The sequence below is a fragment of the Columba livia genome, chromosome 1, assembly GCF_036013475.1.
Source record: "Columba livia isolate bColLiv1 breed racing homer chromosome 1, bColLiv1.pat.W.v2, whole genome shotgun sequence".
In the NCBI taxonomy this organism is placed as follows: Eukaryota; Metazoa; Chordata; class Aves; order Columbiformes; family Columbidae; genus Columba; species Columba livia.
Window position 1 is genome coordinate 178789904 of NC_088602.1, and position 21413 is coordinate 178811316.

Here is a 21413-nt window from a genome sequence, read left to right on the forward strand (position 1 = left end):
CCAGATCACACTTGCCTATGCCAAGCTAGTTTAGCCAGGCACCACCAGTTCCTGTATATGGCATATGCATAATCTCTCCAACACAGTTAAGTATTAAAGCAAAGAAATACTCGCAATGGTCTTGCCTTTAAAAAAAGATTATTTGAATGTATGGAAACATTTACTAGTTTTTGAAAATGGGATATAATCATGTCTATAATAGGAAGCCAGTCTATTATCTCTGAGAATATCACCAGTGTTACAGAAGAATTACAAAATACCTTGGTCTTTAAAAAGTGTACCTTGCAGGAATTTAAAGTGAGAGTAAGATCACCACTTGGAGTGATGGCGAACTTAGAGAGGGGCACAGCATCCCGTCCCAGAGAGACAGAGCCCCAGACCTGTGCTGCATTTCCAAGGGGCTGCTCTCTCTAGCAAGGGGTGGCCTTCCCACTGCAGTAACTGTCCCTGAATCTGTCCGCTTTCTTGCTGCCTTTGAGCTTTTTGAACTAACACCATTCACCTCACCACTGGAGTAGGATAACAACATTTTGGAGGAAAATTATTGAGTTCTGAATATTACCTGATACTTTAAACTAGGAAGTGTTAGAACCTCTTTGGTATAAAAACATGGTAGGCACACTGATCATCCATGTTAACCTACACCATTTACACCAAAATGATTTTCAGTTTTTTATGTAGTTTATCCAGGAGGTTCTCATTAAATCATCTAAGTTCATTACACGTCTTTTTTGCCACTCTGGAATTATAACTGTTCTTGTGTAAGCAAGCTGGATGAGACTGCATATGCGAAGGCACAGAAGTCCATGTTCAGTTTCTTGCTAGATCAAGGAAACAAGCCACTGGAATAAACCAGACTCATTGGAAATTAATTTTCTGTCAGATCTCTCAACACTAAAGAGTTTTTCTTTGTCTAGTGTTTGTTTGCAATATTTTGTCAAATTGTCATCTTAAATGTGTGCATAGGATAGATGCATGTTTCAGCACCTTGGTGATACAGGACTGCTTGACATAGGGGCAAGGTGATATTTGGTCAGGCATCAGAAGCATGTCAGAAGCTGATGCCTGCCTCTAAACCTGTGATTTACAAAGGCAGAGAGAGGGCAGAAAAGACACATGAATGTGTAGTTCAGCACTTAGTATGGCAGGAGAAGGCTTTGAATTCCTGCCTTGACTTCCAGCACCATTTCCGCATTCTGTGTTAAACCACAGAATCGTAGAATAGTTTAAGTTGGAAGGGACCTTCAGAGGTCATCTAGTCCAATGATCAGGGACATTTTCAACAAGATCAGGTTGCTCAGAGCCCCATTCAACCTGACATTGAATGTTACCAGGGATGGGGCATCTACCACCTCTCTGGGCAACTTATTCCAGTGTTTCACCACCTCCATAATAAAAACTTTTTTCCTTATACCTAGCCTGAATCTACTCTCCTTCAGTATAAAACCATCGCTGCTTGTCCTATCACTACAGGCTCTACTAAAATGTCTGTCTCCATCTTTCTTACAAGCCTCCTTTAGGTGCTAAAACAAGTCATGCAATGGGAATTTTGAGTCAAGGAAGATCCTCTGTCTCCCAGGGCAGGGAAGATCGCCTGTGCATGCTTGATCTCCCTTCTGGGGACTCTCCCACTGCTGGTGTGGACCTGGTGTTCCAAGACCTCCCCCTCTCATCTAGGACCTACAATGCTTCCCTGGAAGACATGCATTTCTTCGTCTGAGATCCCTCAGGTGAAAGACAGAAATATAGGTACATTCATTCTGGGCCAGTGACCCACACCTGGGCTAATTCTTTTATAAAAACAGGAGGAGGGGGAATTACACAAGAAGATCTGTTTTTCAAAGGCATGACTTGGGCAGCTAACTTCAGGAAGAGTCTGGGCTGGGAAAAGTCCAGTCTATTGGAGAAGCAGACCTTCCTGCAATACATGTGCCTGCCACCCTGAAGATGACAATGTTCAAGACATTAATTTATTTAGGGGTTGGGTACTTAGTTTTTGCTTTTGTGAACCTTATTCTAAATAGACCATCTTATCCCATTTACTTTCTGGGAAGCCTAAGAGCCTAACTGGGAGTGTGGCTCCACTCAAGAAGACAAGTGAGAGACCAAGAAAAAGAGTAGATGTCAACACTCAGACCATGGTACTGAAAAGCCAAACATGATGACACAGAGAGCCTCCACACTTGATTTCTTTTGCAAAGTTATGAATAGCTGAGGTTTTCCAAATATGGTCATTTGCTTTAAACGTTTCTAAGTAGACTTCAAAACAAAAGCAGACATCCTTCAGGACAATCCAGGCTTTACTCTCTCTCTCCCAGCATTTACATATAGAGAGTACAATATTTCAGGACTGCCTATATGTGGCAATACAGTATTGTACTATTTGTTCAATTAATTATTTAACAGAGAGAAAGACCCAAGATAAACATCCTCAGCAATATTTACAAGGTCTTGTGGAAGCAGAGCTCAGTTTCCTCTTTCCATGTTTTGAGTGAAACAAAAGATGTGTGGGTGCATTTAATGGACATTGCTCAAGCTTGATAGTCTGTTAGCTGGGGCCACACAGCTCCTGCTGGACTTGTGGCATGAACAGAGCAAGGGAACATCTGCCTGTAGAAGACCATTTGGACATACACTCACATTTGTTGCTCTGACTGTGGTGAAGTCATTGGCTTCATAATTTTCATTAACAGAATTTTTTTTAAATGTATTATTTATATGAACAAAGGAAGCTCCATAAGCTCATCTGGCCAGAGGGCTACACATACTTACTGAATTATTATCATCTCCATCAGGTTATATGGATTTTCTAAAAATAGGTCCATTGCGAATTCTGGAAGTTTAGGAATTTATTTGCACCACAAAAGGCAGTGGATTTAACCAGCTAAAGAAATAAGGATAATGAAAGACAGCTTTGCCAAAGAGCAAGAAACTTTTTGAGGAGTACAAACACAAAATCTGAAATTAGGTATTTTTGTTTTTTCTCACTCTTGATATCATTATTTCAACATTGACAAATAAAATAGGTCATCTTGTATTTCACAATAAAGCATGAAAAACCATATTCAAGGTAACTGTTGTTGATTAATTTAACAGATTTGTCTCTGGATTTTAAAATTCAATATCAGTCATTAATTTCTGCAAATCTTTTATGATCCCTTTGGTCAACAACTATGAGTTAATGACAGCCACATGGTAGGGCAGATTCTCAAGCACATGAGGTCATGTCCTTTACTTCTGAACCTGTTTTGATTTTGTTCTTTAGCAAGCCAAGGCAGATTGATTACAACAAAGTGTTGTACCAGGCTGAACTCAGAGAAAGCACAATTAGAAACAGCATTAAATTATCATTAAATAGGTTCTTTTTTTCCTCTCCCTTGTAGATGTGAGACTAGCTTGTTAGTGCTTTCCGCATATTGGCCCAGTGTAGTCTGCGACAATTCACCCACACTAGATGTTTGAATTGTGTGATAACATTTGATTCTGAGGTTATTTAACCCTTCCTTGACACTTCTGCCAATTTTGGAACAAAGCAATTCTTTCAATATAAAAAGTTTCAATATTTCGCTTATGAAATTTTCTAAACATATACTGCCATATTTTACAAGTTCTGGGGGTATTTTCAGACTCAAAATGTTTGCCAAACTGGATCTCAACTTATGATTAGTTTCAGTCCACCTCATACTTTTTTCCCCTAATCTTGTTGAGTCAAATACTGGTTTATCTGTGGGCTCCACAAAGGACTATATGATCCTTAAGAGCTATAGGCTGCTTCCCAGAAATTAGAGCAGACAAAAGTACCACTTCAGTGGTTAAATTTAACCTTTCCTCTCCTGTGCTTTATCGTTTGGGTCATATTTTCAGGGCTGTCCATGACAGGAAAGAACAAGAACATGCCATGCTGTTGAAAATTGAGTTTTGAAAAGAAAAAACTGAAAAGCTTACCAAACCAATAATGAATTTGGGCTCTCCATTTTCTTATATTCCGTATGGATTGCATTTCAGGCAGAACTGGTCAGTCCCAGCCCCCACTAATATCAGGCTGCCCAATACTTCCCACTATTGACCTGGGATGTAAGTGCCTTATGACCTCGTCCAGTTGTAATTGGGCTGAATTTTTCCATGATGGATAACATGATAAGGCAAACATGTTTTATGCCTATATATAATTTTCATGCTTCAGCTGCTAATGAGTGATCAATATGAAGCAAATATATTATTTCTGATAAATCTCTCCAGGTTTTAAAATAAAATATCAAGCTTTGGCAGTGGCCTTCTTGAGGTTGAGGAACTGCCTTCCAGAGCTGGCCAAACAAAAATCTCTGAAAAAATCCTGCTGGGCACAGCAGCAGAGAACAGGATAAGATCATTAAAGATTATGCATATTTGTAAAAGTGACATGACCTGAGAATTCACTGGCAGTCTTGGTTCTTGCACTTCTATATTCTTTGAGTGCTTGAACTTGTAGCTTTAAACTTTTGTTAAGGGAGGCCTGTGTGTGTAAGTTGGCTTGTATATTTCAGTACTAACTAGAAAATCATCTTTAAAGAGAGATCAGGAATATAAGGCTGCATGCAACATGAACTCAGGACATATTAGCAGTAAGTGGATTATATAAAAGTGATATGAGCAAAATAAGCAAAATGGTTCTGTTCATTTAATCACCTTACTTTCAGAGTGGCTTAATTATGAAAAAAGTTGTGCAAAATAAGATTTTCTCTTCATTTTGCAAATTTTTTCAATAGAAAGTAGCATTAAACATATGCAAAATAGTATAGCTTAGGCAAAATATACTACATCAAGTGCTTTCCAGGAAAACAAACATTAAAATGTTGAGTCCAACCATTAATTAGCCCAGTAATATGCAAAGTACAACAACTAATTTTTAAACATGAAGTCCTGCAGAGACTCCATTTTGCTTCATGAAGAAATGCTTTTAATTTGAAGTATTTAGTACTGCATTTACCCTAAGTATGATTCAACTCAAATTTAGTTCTTGCTTAGACTTTGCAATACTCTATTTGAAATAGAGCTAGCTTATTACGAGTTAATAGATGAACTAGAGCAATAGTACTATTGGCATTTGAAATTTTAGAATAACATTTATATGTATTTGTATACAAATTTATATATGAAGAAGGATAATCGGATAATGTTCTGATAATGCTCTGAACATCCTGCAGCTCATTCTGATTCTTTCTCTGACCACCTCCAGTTCCTGTCAATGGCAGTATGCTGCTGATAGAGTGAATCTTTGCTTGAACTGTGGCTGAGGCAGGTAAGTAGACATATCCTGTTTATATCTTTGATGCTCAATTCTTGCCACAGCATTTGCAATTTATTTTCAAAGTCTGCATAAATTTTAGGGGGCTGGGGTTGGGGCTAGGTGGTTGAGTTGGGGGTTTTGACCATTATAAAATACTGACCACCAGGATCTGAGGTTTTAGTTTTAAGTAAGATCACTTAATTTTCCTCTAATTCATTTTCCATATTCATACAGAAAGTTAGATCTACTTCATTCTTTTTAGATTAATATTTTCTGGAAGGTCCTTATAATTGTCCTCCTTTGATCTGTAATAGCAACAACCTTGTCATTTGTCTTATGGTTTTCCACATTTTGTTTCAAGCATTTTAACAGAGAGAGAGAGATTTTAACAGAGGTGGAATAAACCTGCCCGCACACTCCGGGGTCCCCTCCGACAGCAGCTCACCCACTGCCAACACATCTCCCGTGATTATCCTAGTGCATTGCAAAGGACACAAAACTTGCCTTTAAATGGTAAAAAATACTCCCCAGACCTGCAGCTCAGACCACTTTAGGTGCATTGCCCCATCTTCTGGTAATATGTGAAGAGGAGTTTGCTGGCTACAGACCTCTGGCGAGGGTTGCCTGAGACATTCAGGAGTCTGAGTGTTGACATAGGGTTGTTTTTTTGCTATCCTATTAACATGTCTATCCTTTAATAACTTTTTATATTACTGCTCAAATGAGTCTTAAGTTCAGGACAGGTCACTTCTTGTTTAATACACACTGAAACAAGAATAAATTAACACAGATATATCTCTACTCCATTCTAGACTAACATCTCCTGCTTTTAAAATACAGTCACCAGTGTCTTGATATGACATTTTTTGAGACCATATAATCTGTATAATTCCTTCAGAAAACAATATTTCTGAATGCTTAACAAAACATTCCTCGGATAAGAAGTCATTCCAGCCTCAGAAATTAACTGTTCTTGTTGCATGTGTGTTTTATTTTGTTTGGCTCATTGTTTCCCTTAGTTTAGAGATCAAAAAGTTAATCTGTACTGTAAAAATAAGCCTTGTGTGTGTCGAAAGGAAGAAAAGGGGGGAGGATGAGGAACATTTCATTGAATATGGTTTGTATCTAACAGCTTTATTAGCAGTGTGCTTCAGATGGTTTGCATTAAAACTTAATATAAAGAATGCTGAATGAGTGCCAAAATCAACTGCATTGTTGGATACATGGTATCACTGCACCCAACCTGTGATTTATTCTGACATAAAATTGCTTGCCTGCAATTAGAGGTTCATTATTCTACTCTAAGACATAAGTAAACAGTGATCAGAAGGATTTAAATTATCATAATGGTTTGTATAAATTCCATGATCAATTTTTATTCTCCTAATTTTATGCTCCTAATAGCCATTACATAGTCATATTAATATTGAAAATTGCCACACGCATACGTTAAATACTCTATTTTGTCTCATCCCAGTATCATCCTGAACTTACATACAGCCTGTCTTCCACAATCTGCTCAACCATGTTCATGTTGCATGTTTTTCTTGTTGAGTCTACCCATCTATCATCCTTTGTCCACTCAACCATGCTACCCTCTCCACTTGTCCTGTAGCTAACATATATTTTACAGAGAAAAACATAAGCAGGCTGAAAGTAAGGACTGAGGAATGAAAGAAGTGAGGGCTGAGAGATTCCTGAAGAAAAAGACATGCTGATTTTCCAAGCGCAGGGATGATGATGTAGGTGCTAGAACACACTAGCTCAGAACACTGCAACAATTTCTTATCTACTTCTGCTGTATTACCACACATCAGTAACATCTAAACTTTTTCTTCTTTCTAAAAATTTCCATCTGAGCTCTGACTGAAGGTGAAATATCCTGAGAGGTTTGGGCAAAAGAAAGTGTTATCTTTCATGTGGACTGAGTGTAAAGAAGCAATTCTTTCCCAAAAATAAATTAATTTTAAAGTGCAAAAAGACTTAAACTCTTCCCAGTTAATTATTTTTCTGTGATTTTGTAATTTAAAGATAGAAATGAACACAAAAGCAGACTTGGAAATACTACTTAATCAACCGAGCAAAGTATAATAGTTATTTACCCGATTAAGAAATCAAGAGGCAGAAAATGCCAAAGGTTGCAAGCATAACCGTAATTCAATGAATCTTTATTCCAGCTATAGCTATTGGTTATTTGGTTCCCTATGCTGTTCCCTACCCCATGTTTACTGAGCTAACTGTGCAACTGAAGCTGAAACCACATGGAATGACTGTTCACTGGTGGTCTCCTCCCATGGCACTGCCTGAAGCAATAGCCCAGCTTTGTCTATGGGACAGGTTAACATTGTATATACTAACATCCAGTCTCTTACTGAAGCAACAAAACAGAGGACTTTATGGAATTTATATATATATATATATATATATACACACACACACATATATATACATATAAAATTTAGAATTGAATATAGAATATAGGACTTCACTGATTCTTTGTTAACTGTTAACCATCACAATGTGTTTATGAGTAGGGATTGGCACAACATTCACGCTTGCAGGTGCAGTCCTTACTGAAAATGTTCTTCAGCGTGGAGAGATCACTCCACAGGTCTCAACATTTGTCTGATGCCATTTTCTGTATGCAATACGTATTCATGCTGATTAAAACCACTTATCAGCTCTAGATTATATATCCATGAAATAAAGAGGAGTAATTAAGTTTATATTGCCTGTCTTCTCAAAGTGCATTTCACCTGTGTGACAGACATAGTATTTTAATTGCCAGCTCAAGAGCTCAGAAGTCAAGAAGTGCCATAATTGGTTTGTCCATGTGTCCTTTAATCTGTTCTGCATATTCTCATGTATGTAATAGTATGCCTTATTTAAGTAAACGAACATGCACTCATTTGTTCTCAGGAAAAGTGTACATTTGCAAGTAATGCATGCAAAATGTTTAATTCTTATGCAGAATCCAATTAATTTCTGAATGTGATTTGGCTGCATAGTTGTGGGTTTTTTTTAAAGTTGACCTAGTTAATTATGGTAATCCAGTAGTATTACTCTGTCTGCACTCTGATATTAAAAGCAACAAGCTCTTTATGTTAAAATAAATTTATTTTTATTTTTCTCCTTAAGAATATATGTGGTTTGTACTAGATCATAACTGGATATTTGTGAGTCTCAGTTAATTCATTTTGTAAGTGGCCTTGACGAGGAAAAAAAAAGTATTTAAACAAATGGTTTAACATTATCTAAGTAACCATGTTCATATTATTCATTTGAGCAAGTCAGTTAACCCCAGTGTGACTACTCATCTGAATCAGATGAGCAGGATTAAGCTTTCTGATCACTAACTAGTTTGTGTGATGTCAAAATTGATATCCATGTAGTCTGAATATTAAAAATCGAGCTAAGGATGGAATTTCGATTCTGAGGATCATTCTTCTAATTTAGATGACCGACAACTCATAAAATGCAAAGGTTACTTCCGATAATGAAATCTAGCGGTTCGTCCAATTCAAAAAGATATTTATCTCTTAACTATTATGTGAATTTTAGCACTTTGACCCAAGGGATGCCCTTTGATTACACTTGTACTGCACTCAACACACAGGGCTACAACCTCAAGGTACTAAGTGGCAGTAGTTTTGCCATTAATCATAGAAAGAGGTCAGTTGCAAATGTACCAACTGGAGCAGTAAGACCTGGGACAGGGTTATAGCAGAATTCACTAAGCCCTGAAAATTCAAAACTAAACCGAGACTTTGGCCTTTATTCATCAGATATCACAAGTTCTTGCAACAGATCTTGCATAACCTGAAGCAGATGAGCAGATGCTGTAATACATAAACAAATTTTACTGAGCTAAGAGGAAAAAAGAGTTGATGTCTTAATTGTGAATGTCTTTACTTCTATGCATTCGGTTTTACTCCTAAAAAATAATTACCTTTTTGGTGGTGGCAGGTGGTAAAGCAGAGCTTTATGGGAGTTCAGTGTCACAGATACATTTTCTGACACATTCACCCATCCAGTAAAAACAAGTGCATATTCAAATTGCTGTGGCTGTTTAAAGTCTCAACCACGTGTTTGCAGAAGGAGTCTACACAAGTGCATTAAGAAAAGAAAAAAAAAAAGTGCGTCAGACCAACCAAAGCAAGCACAAAAGTTACTTTTTCTAGAATAAATTCTGCATAAATCTCTGGTTAGTTTGGAAACTATTTTAATTTGCTTTTGTAATTATCTTCTTTTTGTCTTAGTCTACATGTCAGTGTATATCTAGTTGGCTAAATTACATGTAAGATAAAAAATCAGGTTCCATTAAATTTCTGTTTCCTTAAACCTAATGAGACAGTGCAAAGAATCACATTTCACAGAGGATGTGTCAGCAGAAGGAACTGTAAATGCCACTGAAAATTGCCCATGGCTCAGGGTTTCTTCTCCTGTTAAATCTGTCCTGTCAGAAAGTGCAAATAATTGTTCAGCTTTGCTTCTCAATGATTGTCAGGCTCTCCAGAAGGATTGCAGCAACACTAGATGATGAGCTCTGTGCTCTCAGAGGTGCTGGTGGCATGTGAGTTTGCAGGGAACAGCCTCCAGGAGAGGAGGGCAGTGCTGGGCCGCTGTCAATCCAGACATCACCAGTTCACCATTAACTTTACATGGTCATTTTCCTGCCTTCCGTGCATTTTCCTAAGAACTAACAGAACCTTAGCCAAATATTTCCCAGAGTTTGAATTTGGGATTTTGTGGTCCACAGCCTGAAAAAGCTCCAAGGGCAGTAGTCTTTGTTAGGCTTCATTTCTTTTTCTCTAAGCTTCTTAATAAATGAGAAATAAACCACAGGCAATTACAGGATTAAGCGGCTGAAACTGAGTTCTGCTAAAAGTCCTGATACCCACTGCAGCCAGCAAAGGAGGTTTCATGTGTGGCTTTGGATACAACCCTGTCTTTGCCTGGCCTTGACTGTTAGTATTTTCCTAAGAGAGCAGCTCTCACCTATCAAGCGCTCCAGTCCTCCTGGCTGGCAGCAGGAATAATTTCAGCTTCTGAAAAATGCTAGAGCAGTCCCCATGTGCAACCTTTTTGACTGTTGTCCGGCACTGCACCCATTCTGCTCTGCCAACATCTCTCTGCCGTGTGTAAACTCCTGTCCCAGCAAGGAGGGAGCCCTTCTCCCATGATGGGCTCCATGGCAGGAGAGCACTAGATTCCTGTATTTCAGTAAATGCAGGTGCCCAAGCCCCACAGAGATGCCCAGTTCCCTAAGAAAGCTGGGCACCCCAGAGTTAAGTCTTTATGCTTTGTCCTTGAGGATTGTACATCTATCAGACTCTCGCTGCAAAGATATATTTGCCAACTATAATATGGAAGACTGACTTTCGAAACCACACATTTTGGAAGGTTTTATAATTAAGTCCAAAGAACTCGCTGAACATTCATCTTTGTCCAGGACTGGGGAAAATTATCTGGGAAACTGCCTTCCCTAGATTTCATCTGGTGTCCCACAAATACAGAAGCAGAAGGGGAAGTATATATCTCTAACAGTGCAACTAGTTGCAGAGCTGTGTTGGGACCTGGCTACAAAGAGATTAGCCTGGGGGCCTCCACAAAAATCCACTCCATCCAATGTGCAGATCAGCCTCATGCACAGTCATACTGACAGAAGCATAGGAGTGCAAACAATTAAAAGAGGGCAGAAACACAGGAGTCCAACACTACCACCATGGAAAAAGGCTGCGCAACCACTGCAATCCCCAGCATAGGGGAAAGGGATCTGGGGGTCTTGGTGGACAGCAGGATGACCATCAGTCAACAATGTGCCCTCGTGGCCAAGAAGGCAAATGGCATCCTGGGGTGTATTAGAATGGTTAGTAGGTGGTTAGTAGGTTGAGAGAAGTTCTCCTCCCCTTCTCCTCTGCCCTGGTGAGACCACATGTGGAATATTGTGTCCAGTTCTGGGCCCCTCAGTTCAAGGACAGGGAACTGCTGAAGAGAGTCCAGCGCAGGGCAACGAAGATGATCAAGGGAGTGGAGCATCTCCCTTATGAGGAAAGGCTGAGGGAGCTGGGTCTCTTTAATTTGGAGAAGAGAAGACTGAGGGGTGACCTTATTAATGTTTACAAATATATAAAGGGTGAGTGTCACAAGGATGGAGCCAGGCTCTTCTCGGTGACAACCAATGGTAAGACAAGGGGTAATGGGTTCAAATTGGAACACAAGAGGTTCCACTGAAATTTGAGAAGAAACTTCTTCTCCATTATGGTAACAGAGCACTGGAACAGGCTGCCCAGGGGGGTTGTGGACTCTCCTTCCCTGGAGACATTCAAAACCCGCCTGGACACATTCCTGTGTAACCTCATCTAGATGTTCCCGCTCTGGCACAGGCATTGGACTAGATGATCTGAGGTCCCTTCCAATACCTAACATTCTGTGATTCTGTGATCCACAAGCCGAGCTGAAAAGACCAAAGGGGAGAAGTGAAGGAAGATTGCAGAAGAACACCAAGAAATGAGACTTGCTCTGCTAAAAGCATTTGTTTCAAACAGTTGTTTTCTATAAAGCTGACTTGAAAATTGGTATCTTCCTACTTCTGAGAGAATTCAGTCTCTTAATCTTTTTACTGGCAAAAGTACTGTTATTTTTTTTGATCCCTGCCAGGCCTGCAGAGACACCTCTAGAGCTGAGGAGGTGAACTGGAGTCTATTTTGGCATAAGGCAGAAAGAACACAGCTTGATCTCAGATTGCAGGGTGAATTTCCAGTGCTGGCATTCAAGAAAGTCATGGGTTTATTTGTAAATTAAAAGAGAGGTTAACAGGAAAGTCATTGGGGGGGGAAAAAAAAAAAAAAAGGGAAGAAAGAAAAAAAGAAAAAAGAAAATATGGAACCCTACCGCACCATTTATAGTCTCTTTACAGATGAGAACATGGTTTATAAAATGTAATTTGAGTTATAAATAATATTATTGTTTATTTCAGCCAAAAACCTGTAGCTCATTTTATTAAGTGAATGGATGTGTTTGTGTTGTGTTACTCATTACTTCACTGCAAAATATGTCTGTAATGATAATCTATGGAAAAGTTAATGCAGTGGCAGGGAAAAGAATAGTAAAAGAACTTACACAAAGTATTTCCAGTAAGAAAAAAGCTGAAGATTATTGGATCTCTTTGTTCCTCTAAATCAAATTGCTGGGGGAAAAAAAAAAAAAAAAAAGAACAAAAGAGAACTGAAAAATTTGGCTTCAGAGTGCAACATTAAAAGCAACCATTTGTACCAATAAGTCTGGGAGAGAGGCTTAGTCATTTTCTAAATCTGTTCAACACTCAGGGTGTCCCATTCCCTTGGCTGGTGTGCAGTGCATACTCAGCAGTAAGGCATACAGTATTATATCAATCATTAATGTTCAGTTATTTCAAGCACCATTGATAAGGAATTACTATGTGATGTCAGACAAAAATATTCACTACAAAATAGAAAGAGAAGTTCTTCTTCAAATACTGTGACTGAAAACACCAGTCAAAAACACAGATATAGGAAAAAATATGTCATGTTGTCCAGAAATCGGAGATGGCAACAGTGGAAGATTTGTGGTACTTCTCTGAGCCATGCAAGTGCTGACATTTAACTTTTACAAAAACTGATGTGCACTTTTTTTTCTTTTCCCCCAGAAAGAAAATGAAAAATGAGAGTTTAAGAAAAATAAAACTTTAAGCACCAGAAAACAATAATTGATAATGTCAAGTTGCAATACATGGAACAGATTGTTTCCATCACCAGTAAGGCAGGTGAGGGAACAGTAAAAAATAAATGCATTCTTGTAAAGTAAGATTAATGAGGCAAGAGGATGTGGTCTGATTTTTAATGAATGGATCCACCCAGTGAATATCCACACTGGCACGTATAGCAGGATGTCATGAGCTATTTCCACGGCTCCCTAATGTGATTGCCATTTTGTGCAGAGAAGAGGCTGGAGGTAGGAGAATGACAGGGCTCACCCACTCAGATCCAGAGACCAAAGTCCAAGCTCTGGTCTTTACTGGTGACAAAGGCCATTTTCAATAAATCCAGTTATAAATAGAAACTCATCTGTTGAAGTCAAGAACATCAAAGGCAGCTGAATGTGATGCTGGCCACATCAAACCCTTGGGTGTCATGAGTTACAGAAAATGGTATAATTTGGTCATACTTGTTTGGAGACCCACATAAGGCAGAACTTTGACTCATTTTGGTACATCTTGTGGAGGGTTTAGTGACCTGGATTTACAATAACAGGGACAAACAATATTACACTTATATCCCTGTGACAGTTAATCACAATGGTCTCAAGCCAATATAAGAAAATCAAAGTGAAGGTGGCTAGTCTACTTCCACCACTTAAACTAGAGTAAATTTATAAACATAGGTCTTGAAAAGTAATCTAAATTGTTACTATTTTTCAATAAGTTTTGGGCATATTATTATTTCAGTCATTTGAGGACCACAACCAACAATTCCTAATTCTCTTCACACACATATACACACACAAAAAAAAAAATCCTTGGGAAGGAGGGATGAGATGTCAGGAAGCCACGACACAGCTCACGTACTCTACAACAAACCATGCTGCCACAGGGTCACAATTTGCATTATCCCTATGTTGAGCAAAGAGGCAGTCAAAACTGAATACAGGGAGTAGCTTAAAGAAACTTTTGAATAATAACAAAGGTGTAAATTGTCACAAGACTTCTGAGGCAGACACTTTGGTGTGATTTCACCAGTGGTGACTGAACCACCCCTTCTCACTGGAGTGGCACCGTGATTTTACTGAGCAATACTAATGGCAAGGGAGTAAAAATCAGAGATTTGATACTGCTCCTAGTGTATGTCTGGGATGGAGGCCAACTGTCCTGATGGGGCTCTGGGTTGGAGCCCATTGGCAGCTGTAGCACTTTGGCCTCAGCCCCCCTCCAGGAGATAGCACTGATCCTGGGGGGCACAGAGTCAGGGTGGGGACTTCACCCAGCAGCACCCAGACCCCAAGGCAGGGGAAAGGTATGCCCATGAGTCCCACAACAGCCAGGGTTACCCCAGACCAAGGCATGCCACCAATGCAGAGCAATGCTGAGAACCATCCCTTCTGTTGCTGTGCATCATCCCTTACCCCAAATATAAATAACTTTCCATGAACACAAGGAAATAGAAAACCAGTGGGGAAATGGTGTTGTAATAAAAATAAATTACATCTGAGGTGGATGTGCTTCATCAGTAGATTTCTACATCAGATTTTTAAACATCTTCAGTGAAGAAACACACTAGTTCGTTAGAAAAAAAAACACACTTCCTTCTGATAAAACCAAAACATTCTGATTGACGATGAGGCCTTCGGGCTTATTAAAACAGTTAGAGGCTTTAACTGAATCTCTGCCTCTGCTACCAAAAATATTCACAATATACTTGAGGTTTTTGCATTTCTATACTGCAGAGAGAAGACCTTCCTGAACTGTCTAATTTTAGAAGAACATGAATTCTCAGGGCAGATGAAGGGAGCATGCCAAGGTAATAAATCATTCACTGCTTAGCAAAGAGGAAGAATTTTGGAACTCTAGCATGGCAGCAGAGGCTTTATAGAACACAGGAAGAGTTTTAACCTTTTAAATTGACTGGACTGGCAGTTTCTGAGATTTTGTGAGAAGTACCTAGAAAATCAAGGTTTCTGTCAGTGGGATCAAATTCACTGCAGAGAATCCCTACTCATTCAAAATTCATAAGAACTCTTTAAATTTAAAACAGTTGAAAGCTGCTGGCATAATCCAGTCATAAATGCAGCCGAATCATGTGAATCAGAAGAAAAAAACCTTATTAATGCAACTTCCAGAAGAAATACTGCAGTTTAGGACAAGTAAAATCTAAGCATAAGATCAGGATGATGACAGTAGTAGGGATGGTTAACAAGTATTTATTTTTACTCTAAAAGTTACTGATCATTTCTGCCATGAAATACACAAAACCAGACTTGTCCAGAACGGTGAATGCAAAAATCGTGCAAATTATACTGCTATGGTCTGCACTAATTCTCTGTTGTAGTCAGCATCCCACTAACTTAGATTTCCACAGTCATTCTAAACATAAACTTCTGTATTTTTTTGACAAGCCTTCAGGGTCTATATATTTTTTAATTACTTGGTTCAGCAAAACTGCTATGAAAATTAATTAGAACAATACAACACACCCCCAGATTGACTAGTTTAAGACTAGTAAGGTTTATCATTAACAGAAACGTTTAGATTTTTAGTGAATGAACATGCTGAACAACACTGAATACAAGTGATCATATGTTTGGTGAGGTATGCTTTTTTTATAGTCTAAGAATACCCTTTGAAGGATTTATACCCAAATCCTGTTGGTTGACTGGAGCTCCTCCAACATTTAAAGGCAGGAAAGGAAATAGATGGCTGACCTGTGGCCTGAAACGGTGCAGCAGAGTGGACATAACGTTTTACAGCTAAAAAACAACAAATAACTTATTATTGTAGGGGAGTTTTTATACTTAAACAAGAGCATTTAATTAATCTGCACCTACTTTATGCTGCCTTGGCATATTTCCCTTGGTCTTTTTGTATTAACCGCAAATTACATAACACATATTTATCAAAATACAAGCAAGAACAGTTTGGGTCCTGTAAAAGCCACAAATAGAATGGGATTGTTACCACAACAGCAGGTGGAATAAGCTTGACAAGACAGGGATAAGGAAAGGAAGCACTGGAACCTGCTCAGGGCTGTCATACATTGGAATGCCCTATCAGCAAGGTGAAAATGTTTTAGTTGTGCAGAAGTTGTCAAAGTTATATTCCTTGACTTTATGTTGTTTCATTCTCCGAATTCTGCCATGTAGGTCTGAAAACTCATGAGTCTGGGAGTTTTCAGGTTTGAAAGAATATAATTCTGCATATCAAAGGAGAAATTGCATTATTTGAGCATGAAAGACAATTTACATTCAAAGATAGAAATTTCAGCAGTTTGATGACAGAACCATTTTAATCTTGATCTGTGTTTGTTGGCCTGTGTTTCTCAGTAGTAGTGAGGACACTATAACATGGACATTCTGCTGGCAGGTGAGTACCCTGGATTAGTAGGGAGTGTAAGGATTCACAGTGACATTTTGGAGGAACTCAATAATGTGTTTGCCACTGCTTTTGTCATAGTGAGTTGAAGAGTTGTTTAAACTTACATTTTGAGGCAATAATCATGAGACAATGAAAAGGTCCAGTAATACATTAATAATTTAAACATCATCAGGTTACGCTCCTATTTCTTATATTGTAGTACAAAAAAGTATTTTTGAAACACAATTTGGAATTGATAGATGTTTACCTAATATCCATGTGTATTTCTTCAGAAACGTTTGCCGTATCTTAGAAGCAGCATATCTGCAATGTGATGCAGGGGTTGCTATGGTGAGTTCACATCTCTTATTTAATGCTGTACCTGAGTAAATACACATTGTAACAATATCTATTAGAGGTGCTATTAGTAAAGTTATGTCAGCATTTCTATCAAAAATACTTGTCTTCCTGTTGCGACTTGAACAAATCCACAGGAGTCTTTACACTCTTCTAGTGTATTTTTTTCACAGCTTCAATCACTTCCTTAAGTTCTCTATTGTAAAAATCAGATTAAAAAAATGAGTGGATTTTTTTTCTATTCTTTATTAGCTAGTGATTTTGATGACAGTTATGGGATTTTTGATTTAGAAAAATCTTTAGAAAAATTTGGGGATTAGTTTTCATTTCCCTGTTACAGTCGGTGCCAGTGGGCATTGAGTCAGGCACTAATTGCACTACTTGTTTTATAACCCTTCTATACTGCCAGAATGGCATAAAGACACTTTTGTGTAAAGGAGAACCAGATTTCAGTTCCTGTATTTAATGTCTCAATTTAAGTAAACAGCATCAGAAATTTAACTTGCAGACTTCAGTGCATTCTTTTTGAGCAATTATTTAAGTCACTTTCCAGGATAACACATAAGAAAGGGAGTGCATAGTTGGAAGTAATTGAATGCATGTATCTTTTTGGCACCTATTTATTTTTTTATTCATTTACTTTGAAAAAGAGTAAGTAACTTTCTGAGAATATTTCTCTCTATAAGCTCCCCTGAATATGTCAGGGTAACTTTTGCATTATGCATATATACAAATTTGTAGGCTGACCTGATTAAATATTTTCATTTTGTGAGTTTTGTGTTTTGTTGTGTTTTGTTTTGTTTTTTACTAAAATAAATGTTGTAGAAAATGTCTATATTAGACAAAATCCCTTATACCAAATAATAATCTTTTTTTAAAAAACTGCTACGAAATTATTTTTAAATACACATATTTTTTCTCAGAATTGTGGGGTTTAAGGGCCTGGGTGGAAAAGTAAAATTTTACAGTAAACAAGCAAACTTACTTTTCCAACTTGCCCATGGGGTCTGATTGTTATACTGGGGTTTGCACGTGTGCTTGTACATTTACTTTATGAAGACTATACATTTAAGTGGAACAGTTTCTTCTGTGCTTCACGTCAGCCAGTAAGGATGGATACTCATTACTGAATTAGCTGAACAGTGCCGCTGAACAAACACATCTTTCCCGTAAGTCAGGAAGAACACGGTTGGATGGAGAAACTCAAACAGATCATAAATGTACATCATTAGCTGGTAATGAGAAGGTAAGGCTATTTTTTGAGAATTTACTCCCAGAGTCAGAAAGAGAGAGGTATGATGTGTTCCAAATATTGCCCTGACATAAACTATAGAAGCTGGGTTATTACATAGCATAAATCAAAGCCCTGCATCTTCAATTCAGTCATAGTAAAGCCTTTTTCCCAAACACAAGCCAGTAGCTAACATTGCTGTATTCAGAGTAAAAAGCTACAACAGTAAAAAAACTATTGTTCAGTAATATGAATAAAGGATTAATAGAGCGTAATGAATGCTACAGGTCTTATGCACCTACCTATGACCAGAATGTGATTAAAACATAGCCTATTCACTTTTCAAAAGAATTATCACAATGAAGCACTAGTAATACATCTCTTTTTTTTCCCATTAAGAGCCTGTATTCATTTTGCATATCAGTTATCTTCAGTGTTACTCATCAATGTGCAAAAAATCCTCCTAAGAGAGCAAGTCAGTATATTCTTTCTCTCTATATCTATCTCTATCTTACCAAAAGTCCTCAGAACCACCAGTGATCTTGAAAGTCATCTGACAGACATTCTTGGTACATAATATGACATTATTTTAGCCTGCTGCTGTTGTACCAGAAAGCAAAAATTCAGAACCACTGTATGATAATTTTCATCACTAAAAAAATCAACAGAATTATCTGAGTGTGTCAACATTTTCAACATTACTTTCAAATTATGTAAGACACAGCTTTGTGTAAGATCAGCTGCTAGACCATATCATAGCCAAAGACTTCAGAGTTTGAAGGAAGCAACAGAAAAATGTAAGAATTTTATTATCAAGAAATAGATGAAAATGTTTAAGAATGTTACATTAAGGTCAGATGTCCAATTAAAAGATGAATTTTGTGCAGCATTTTAGCCGATGAAAACATTCTACAAGTACTAACAGGTTTTCAAAAAGTCATTGTGAAATAGGAAGGAAATTATTATCACACTTTTACTCTCTCCAGAACTGAATATTAGGAGCTGAAAAATGTATCATATGTCCCTACCACTGATGAGTTTTGTAAGTAGTAGTAGTCAAGATTACCATCTAATCTTCATGATCTGGATTTCATAACCACCATGGACAGTTTCTCTATACACTATTAAAAATAGAAGCATTAGCTCATTTTGCTTCAAGGTAAAGTCTACTTCAAAGTATAAAGAAAATTACATAATATTACAACAAAAAATTATAACATCTTCCTGTCTTTCTAGCAATTTAATATCTTAATTTACAGAACACTTTTGATTCCTAATATAGCTCATTTTATCTTTTTTTCTTTATATTTCCAGAAATTAGCTCTGAAGATTTCAAAGTCGTATTTCAGAAGTTAACATTAAGGACAGAGGAGGAGAAAAGGCAGGTAAGTGAAAAAGAATCAGAAAATTCCACTGTGAAACCAAAGGTTGAAATCTAAGGAACCAACCTTTGCTTTTCAAGTCTACCACAAGTCCTGTTAGGAGGCATGGTTTTACCTTTCTTGTTTTTAAAACAGATTAGTTGGTAATGTTCTGATTACTGAAACTGAGAGGAGGAAAATTGCTGGATTGTGCAGGAATGTGATTTTTTATTATTTTTTCCTTTTTACAGTGAAAAAATTAGGGGACGATAAGGTTACTCAAGTCTTCCTTTGCCAGTAATAAGACTTTAGCCTGAATGAGTATCTCAGGATTCAGTTGATGTTTCTACTTTATGGTTTATTGCCTACAGACACCAATGCAGGTGAAGACACAAAACAAATGAAAGAGCAAGTGGCTGATGGACCCTTCTAGCTTTGTTTGAAATAGGTGTCACAGAACTCTCAGACATCTGAAAAGCATGACTCATCTTGTACATTTTTGTTTCTATTTTACTATGGAAAACATCACTCCTGCTCAGAGAAAGCTTGCTTTTGTTGAACTTAGCATACTGTTAAATTAGAATAACAAAATCATATAATAGTTTAGCTTGGAAAGGACCTTTAAAGGTCACCTAGTCCAACCTCCCCCATAATGAGCAGGGACTTTTTCAGGTTGCTCAGAACCCCATCCAGCCTGGTCTTGAATGCTTCCAGGGACGGGGCATCTACCACCTCTCCGAGCAACATGTGCCAGTGTTTCACCACCTCCAAATCTTCCTCCATGCGTGAGTGTCACATGCATAAATGTTGCCCACAGGAGTAGAAGGGGCATTGGATCAACCTCTTTCTGACAATTTACATTATTGGCCAACAGTGGAGGAGAAGAAGAGTGACACCAACTCAGCCACGGTGCACAGATGACTTGCCTTTTGTCTCTCCTGATCCCTTTTTTTTTTTTTAATTTTGAGCTAAAATGGTTGCAGAAAGCAGCTCCAGGAGAGAAGGAACACTTTGAGAAATTTCTTCAGCTAATTAAAGTTAGGTGTTGACAGGCTGAAGGGATTCCCATCCAGACATTGGCAGAAGAAAGGCTAAAACAGATCCCAGAAAGGAAGTGTAAAGTGCAACTGGCTCAGGAGACACAAACATTCCCCTCTACGTCAAAGGATCAAACTTAGCCCGGACTGGGGGACATTGAAAAATCTCTGTTATGGCTGTTGCTGTTCAGGATGCTGTGTGAAATTTAGTGATAGCTGGGCCAGCCGCACACGTCATAAAACCCTTGTTATCGTTCCCAGTTTTTTACAGTTTAATGTAAATCAGAATTAGATCTGAAAGAAGTCATATATCTTGAATTGGACTGATATTCTCTATCCAGTAATTCTTAATTCCCTCTTGACAAAGTGGTGAAGCTAGAGCAGCCAGATCTTTAATATCAAGCCAAATATGGAGAAGAAGGAGCTCTATACACAAACACTTCTAGAAATAGAAGCATATTCATTTTCAAATAGAAATGTCACTGAGTAGTACACACAGACATTGCATCTGTACAGGAACATGGAAGTTTCCCACCTTTATATTTAAATAGGACTATAGAAAGTAAATTTCTCACTTACCGCATAGCACTACTTGCAATAACAAACCAAATTTTATCTTCTGAGTCTCCTTGTTTTGCTGGAATGAAGGTGGGGAGAAATCCAGCTCAGTTCATCAACATGTTTAAATAGTGCCTTTGAGAAAGGCTTCAGAAGCAAATATGTACCATTGCACCGGGCAGCTGCTCTTGTGGATTTCCACTTAAACAAACACCTATTGCAAGGTATGTCTCGTAATGAGGTTGTTTTCTCTAGACTTTTTCTAGGGTCATGGTCGTCACCTGGGTATTGTGGTTTTCAGACTTACGAAATTACTAATCGATATTTGTGCAAAATTAGGCAATAGTATAATACACAATAGTGGTGTATGAATGTGCAGCACGTAAAAGTAAAAATTTAATTTCCTGTGAGAATTGCTGATTTCCAGATTTTAATCCAAACTGTACATAATGGAGTCAAATAGAGTAAGTGATAAAACTTATAACATGTTAAATAATTTGTAACATTTGAGAAAAAA

The 21413-nt window shown here is 37.9% G+C and overlaps 1 protein-coding gene and 1 long non-coding RNA gene across 3 annotated transcripts in view; one reads left to right on the top strand and one right to left on the bottom strand.

Annotated features, from left to right (window-relative positions):
- LOC110357002 (uncharacterized) overlaps nt 1-21413 on the bottom strand; it is a 76650-nt gene that overhangs the window by 23827 nt on the left and 31410 nt on the right. The window contains exons 1-2 of one of the 2 annotated variants that reach the window (XR_002410413.2): nt 20918-21051; nt 16621-16734 (exon numbers count right to left, since the gene is read on the bottom strand). The exons of the other annotated variant lie outside the window; for it this stretch is intronic. This is a non-coding gene — a long non-coding RNA (uncharacterized LOC110357002). Of the gene's footprint in view, nt 1-16620; nt 16735-20917; nt 21052-21413 lie in introns of those variants that run through there. 2 annotated transcript variants of the gene reach the window in all.
- SLC38A4 (solute carrier family 38 member 4) overlaps nt 20828-21413 on the top strand; it is a 33255-nt gene continuing 32669 nt past the window's right edge. Inside the window, exon 1 of the mRNA XM_065048598.1 lies at nt 20828-21120. The gene's annotated coding sequence lies outside the window, so the exon portion shown is untranslated. The remainder of the gene's footprint in view (nt 21121-21413) is intronic.